Below are 6,693 nucleotides of genomic sequence, written 5' to 3' on the forward strand. Positions count from 1 at the left end.
CGGAAGGAGAGGAGGAGGTGGAGGTGGTATCGGAAGGAGAGGTGGAGGTGGTATCGGAAGGAGAGGAGGAGGTGGAGGTGGTATCGGAAGGAGAGGAGGAGGTGGAGGTGGTATCGGAAGGAGAGGAGGAGGTGGAGGAAGAGGCGCCGGCAGCGGAGGAGAGCCACAAAGTAGAGGAAGAGGAGGCAGCAGGAGAAGAGGCGGTTTCTGAAGAAGAACTGGAGGAGGACTTGGATGAACCGTTAGAAGAGGAGGGAGAACCTGAGGAGGAATGTAAGTCGGAGTATAGGCAACAGAGTTCGCATTGTATAGGTAGAGTATAGGCAACAGAGTTCGCATTGTATTGGTAGAGTATAGGCAACAGAGTTCGCATTGTATAGGTAGAGTATAGGCAACAGAGTTCGCATTGTATAGGTAGAGTATAGCCAACAGAGTTCGCATTGTATAGGTAGAGTATAGCCAACAGAGTTAATATGGTATAGGTAGAGTATAGCCAACATAGTTAATATGGTATAGGTAGAGTATAGCCAACATAGTTCAGAGTTAATATGGTATAGGTTGAGTATTATGGTATAGGTTGAGTATTATGGTATAGGTTGAGTATAGGCAACAGAGCCTTGAGTATAGGCATATACCCATATACTCAAAACATTCCCCTTGGTGCCATCTACTGTATACCATCTTTCCCAATTCATTGTCTATGGAGCACGTTCAGACTTTATCCCTGATGACATCACATGTTGTGAGTTTTAGATTTTGGAGAGAGTTGTTTGTTAACCAATCATTCTGGACATGGGACTGTCTTAGATCATAGGAATAGTGTGTTTGTGTTTGAAATCGAAAATCAGAATATTATGTTCGTCTCTGGTGTTTACAAACATTACCAATGTAAAATTACCCTTTACAGCCACAATATATATATATATATATATAAAATACAAAGTATAATACGTTGTCTAGCCAGCGTATCAACATCTCAGTCAGCCAACTAGAAAATACCCAGTCCTAGTTTCTTTTACTATTGTGTTTACATTTCGATAATGGATTGCGCCTTTTAACTGAAATATACTGTATATTTTTCTATATTTATTTATATATTTTCTATGTTTGTTGACCAATTCAGTCAAAATATCACGGCCGCTCTTAATATTTACCATCTTCTTCTTGTATTTTACAGAGTGAATGTATGCAGAAAGGGCAGTCGTCCACAACTACCCAACTCACAGACGGGGATGAACACATTCAGTCTGCAACATGACAAATGGGAAAAGGCATTATTGGTTACTGATTGTTTAGGTGCAGTGTATTCTCTGAGAGGCAGAGCTGGTTGGGTAAAGCTGGTCACAAGAATTCAATCAGTGTCCTGGAGCCGGTGCTTAATTAAGTGTACCTCAAAAGTGTGTGTGTGTGTGAGTGTGAGAGTGAGAGTGAGACACGGCTGTCGGGTAACGAGTGATTCAGGATTTACCTGCCAATAATACCAACCTCAAGAGCCTTATCCTATTTTCAGAACACAACTGTCTTTCTACAGAGTATTTTCTTCAAAATGCTTCACTATTTTTCTGCAAGCTTGGCTGAAGCTCTTAGTTCAAAATCACAGTCTTTGCAAAAACCGGAAAATGGCGCCTGAAGCCAATAGGTAGACAGGCACCTAATTCTCACACTTGAAGCCATAAATCGTGCCTGTCTCTCTTTCCTTTTGTCACCTTCTGAAATGTGTCTCTGTGTTTTTAAATTGGAAAAAGGGACGCGCGAAAGCAATTGTTTGTAATCCCATTTGTTTACACGGGCAAAGCAAAGCTAGGCTAAAGGACTACAATAGGAAGGATGGTATCTGTGAAAAACAAACAAAAAAAACTCATTCACTGAAGTTTAGAGTGTACTGTAATTGTCTGATCTGTTTTCTTTCCTTTTTTTACTTTCTTTTTGACATATGTCTGTTACAATCGTGGGGGTTTAATAGTTCTTTAACCATTACAGGTGTGCTCAAGGTGGTTTGGCTCACTGTATTGTTTGCACTCTTTTATTGATTACACAATTCCAGCTGGACAGAACACACCTGTAGTATTGTTAAAGATCTATTTCCACCCGGTTACTTTCTTTTTACAAAATGCACTGTTACTGCCCAGGCGTTGTCCTCACTATAGCTCTTCTTGCATCTCTTATGTTCGTTTTAAAAATAAACCCTGGTTCCTCCCTTTTCTTTTTTTTACACTCCATTCAGTGTTCTGGTGTTTTTCTCGATAAAGTTTTTTTTTAAACATTGTTCAGTATTTGCTTAACAAAACAGGACTTCATACTGTGACTTAATAGGTACTGTATACAATAGGTGTCTGCATCTTTTAAAGATTTGTGTTGCTGTTTGCTCTAATCAGACAGTGCTGCAGTAAGAGGGGGGAGTTGCTGCAAGGTAGGAAGCACGGAGAGTCCACTCCAGTAGTGGGAGAGTTGCTGCAAGGTAGGAAGCTCAAGAGTCCACTCCAATAATGGTGCAACTGAGCCTTGACCCCTGGAACCAATCATGAAATAATGTCAATGATTATGACTAGGGATGGGCAAAACTCACAGAAGTACAATTCGATAGTCACTGGGAATTATTTGAATACTAATTGAAAAAATATCCTAATTATGCATTAAATAGTATTGCTGATTCAAATGTTTTTTTTTATTTTTTTTATCATATTTGTTAACCTTTTGTGTCTTTTTTATTGTGGTGAGCCGGTGGTAGAATTTGACAAATATTTGAATGTGAATTATAAAGTCAAACAAGCCCGCCCTCTCTTTGCTTGACAGAGGAAAGCAGCAGTTGTGATTGGAGGGTCAAGAAGAGAGGGCGGAGCTTGGGATAGGTCAATTTCACAGAACTCCTCTTGGAAAACATGGGAGTGGGGGGAAAAAGGCCGGTACTATCCTTTAAATTCCAGACAGTATGTTAATATACGTGTGACGAACACTCCACTTCAGACAGCAGGAGATAATAGCACAAACCCCAAACTGTTTTTCATTACTCGGATCTCTTAAAACAAGGGACACAGCAGTGAGGTGTGTTGAAAACACCCAGGGCCTCAGCCAACGCAGGAAGTTTGGCCCCCGGAAACGTTCTATTAGACGGTTGATAACGTCATGACTTAGCAACCCTATACAATGCCCTACACGGGGCAAGATGGGACATTTTTAGATGGCAGAAAACGCATACTTCCTGTGGGATCTTAAACACTTTAGTTCCCAGGCTAGAGCTGCTCGCTAAGCAATTCCACCGTGATTCCAAGTTAACTGATTGGACTTTTGCCAGAGTCACATAGGGTATGGGCTGTAAATACAAAAGGCAGTTGGTACCTCGTGGCAGTGGTATTTGTTGACCAAATTGTTTTAGTAATAGTAAAAAGATGAGAAATAATGTGACTTAAATGTATCGAGGCAAAAATGAAACGGACCCACATGTTCAATACCTCTGTGGGTCTATTTAAGAACAACAGACTGTTTTAGGCCTGCTTATCACCACATACACGTCATGTTTGGAGCAGCGTACAAAATTGTGCCGCTATTAAACGCATCTTTAATACATGTATCGTAAGGAATCCGTGATGAAAGTAATGCTAAGTGTGTTGAGATGCTCGATTTATACCTATCCCCGCCCTATTTTCTTGACCGTCCACTCACAACTGCCGCTTCTGAAGGATTGCAGGATCAAGAAAAGTGGCACTTGAGATAGCTTTTAATAGCACTTTTTCCTGCTGACTCATGGAGGAGACCTCGCTGCTGCTGCCGAGTAGAAACAAGCACTTTCTACTAGTGCGGCTATTTTTGATCGCTACTTTATCCTGCCGAGAAATTGTGTGGGATGAACATTAAAGTTTACACACAGAGGCGGTTACGTTTATATGTTTTTAATCTCATCAAATGCCAACCCTCCTAATTTATTTCCCTCCTAATATGTGTGTCCAGATCAAATTCCATGGTGGCAGTGTTCAGTTCTTGGTGTCTGTAACATCAACAGTGATTTAGCTTGGTATGTCGGACCAGTATTCTATCATGGTGTCCGTGCATCTCTAGTTTGTATATTATGTGATGCTTTCTTGATTAAAGGAAACCAAAAGAAAAAAACGTGGTGCCTATTTGCTATAGATGTCAGATGTGCTGGGTGCCCACATGATTTGCTGTATCCCAGTGTTAGAAGTGCTTGCATCAGACCTGTCCCATCTGTGGATCGACTGCAATGTGCCTCACCCTGAAGAGGAAGTCTCTCTCTCTTTCTCTTCTACCCCTGTCTATCTTTCTCTCTTGTTCTACCTCTCTGTCTATCTATCTTGTTCTACCTCTGTCTATCTCTCTTGTTCTACCTCTGTCTATCTCTCTTGTTCTACCTCTGTCATCTCTCTTGTTCTACCTCTGTCATCTCTCTTGTTTTACCTCTCTGTCTTGCTCTCTTGTTCTACCTCTCCATCTCTCTCTTGTTCTATCTCTCTCGTTCTACCTCTGTCTATCTCTCTCGTTTTACCTCTCTGTGTCTCTTGTTCTACTTCTCTATCTTGTTCTATCTCTCTTGTTCTACCCCCGTCTCTCGTTCTATCTCTCTCTTGTTCTACCTCCGTCTCTCTTGTTTTCTCTCGCTCTAGTTTTCTCTCTCGCTTACAGTCTCTCCCTCTCATCACTGCTGCAGTCTCTCAGTGCCTCAGTCTCTGACCCTCCACACCGCAGGGACCATGCAGACATTCCTTCCCAGGTAAGTTACTGGGTCTGAGTCATTCTGGGTCTGAGTCATTCTGTGTCCTGTCCTCGTGTCTACCCTGTTAAATGCCCATCATTGTCTAAAGGCCACTTTGCTTTGGCTACTACTGTCCAAGGCTTGTGTTTCCCACCTTAATAACAGGCTTGCTATGCTCTGCTGTAATGTGGACCGATTAGATTCTTTTTGGATCGGTACATTATAATGTGAACTTGGGACGTGGTCCTGGACAATTCAAATGATTTCCTTGTTCTTGTTGATGCCAGGCTCTGTGTATTATCATTTACATCAATGGTCCTTGGATTTATTAGCATTTGAATTGATAGCATGTTTTCCCTTCCGCGTCTCCACTCCGGAAGGTATTCCTATGGGGAAAAGAGGGATTTCATTATCAAAGTGTGGGTTAATAATTCTGAAAATGCCTCTCTCCCTGTTCTTATCATTCATGGATCTCACGCGCACAATGAATTTCTATTGGTTTTGCTCGTGCCGAGGCTAGGTGATCGCTTTGTTTGATTTGTTTTACCAGTCTAGGGTGGGTTTTATGTAACAATGTACAGTCACAGAGGCTGCGTGATGAGCTTTCTAAATAATGCAGTAGAGTGAGTTGCTGACAGGCCTGGGTTTTCTGTCCTGATGCAGTTGTGGCTTCAGAAGGAATGGATCGATACGCTGTAAAAGCATGGCAGGGGAGTGAGGGAGGGAGGGAGGGAGGCAGGCAGAGGAGAGCCAGCAGCACTCTGGGTAAAACATGATCCTCTCCACTGGACGCTTACTCAGCTGTTTCAGTGCGTCTGTGGAGCCGAGGCGAAAGCCTTTTGAAATGTGAAAAGGTCATCGCTCTCCCTGTCCACTGGGCGCACCCTTAAAGGAGAACGCCACCCAATTTAAGAATTCACATTCCTTGTTCCCCCCCCCAAGACCTTTTATTCAAGGGGCGACAGTGGCTCAGGAGGTAGAGCAGTTGTCTGGTAATCCGGAGGTTCCCCGGTTCGATTCCATGAGCATGTCAAAGTGTCCTTGATAAGATCTTCCTTTATTGATCCCCTTGGGGAAATTCAGGCATCATAGCAGCATGGGGGAGGGGAGGTACAGGTGACATAATTATAGTACAGTGGAGAAGTAAAAATTAAATATATTAAAAAAAGCAGTGTAAACAATATAAGAAATCAATATAGTTAACTCTGGACATGTGCATAAGAGTGCCCATACATATTATGGGCAACAAGGTGCGAGATGAGGGTATGTATGCCCTCTGTTATATTTGCCCTACAATAAATTGTTACAATATATAATCTAATAATCCAATCATCTAAATCGAATCTAATATATAATCTAAAAGAAACTAAATGAGCAAGACACTTAACCCCTAATTGCTCCTGATGAGCAGATTGGCACCTTGCATGGTTGCCTCTTCCATCAAGGTGTGAATGGGTCAAATGTGAGGAACAAATCATAAAGCGCTTTGGATAAAAAGCTGCTATATAAATGCAGCCATTTACCATTATCTGAACATGTACCGCTCTCTCCTGAAGATAGGAAGATAGAGATCACTGAGCTTTCGGAGACCGAACCCCTGAATAGGTGATGTCACCTGGGTGTAAAATGTAGGCTTCCTCCTGAATTTGTGAGGCCGTAAAATGTTCGCGTGAGCTCTTGCACCCAATGACATGTAAAAACTCTGGTTTAGACCCCGTAAGCAATACTAGAATTTAACCACATTTGTGGTTTGAGAGTTTATGTTCACATTTTATGGCTTCATAAACTCAGTTTACCCATTCGTTGTCTGTGCAACAGGCCCAGTTGTTACATCCAGGTGACATCACACATGTGAGGGCTCTCTGGCTTTAGGAGAGTGTTCACAACTATTGACTGAGCGGTTCTAAGGTGCAGAAATAACAAGTTAATTTTTCAAATGGGAGGCATTCACCTTTTTAAATAGGAAACTCTAAATATCAATATCCCCT

The 6,693-nt window shown here is 42.0% G+C and overlaps 1 long non-coding RNA gene across 1 annotated transcript; it reads left to right on the forward strand.

Moving 5' to 3' along the window:
- The first annotated feature begins 77 nt into the window (after positions 1-77).
- LOC311243791 lies at positions 78-2,200 on the forward strand. The gene is made up of 2 exons (XR_014620676.1): positions 78-273; positions 1,178-2,200. It is a non-coding gene; the product is annotated as an uncharacterized lncRNA (long non-coding RNA).
- The last annotated feature ends 4,493 nt before the right edge of the window (positions 2,201-6,693 follow it).

Source organism: Notolepis coatsorum, assembly GCF_963971535.1.
Source record: "Notolepis coatsorum genome assembly, chromosome: 17".
In the NCBI taxonomy this organism is placed as follows: Eukaryota; Metazoa; Chordata; class Actinopteri; order Aulopiformes; family Paralepididae; genus Notolepis; species Notolepis coatsorum.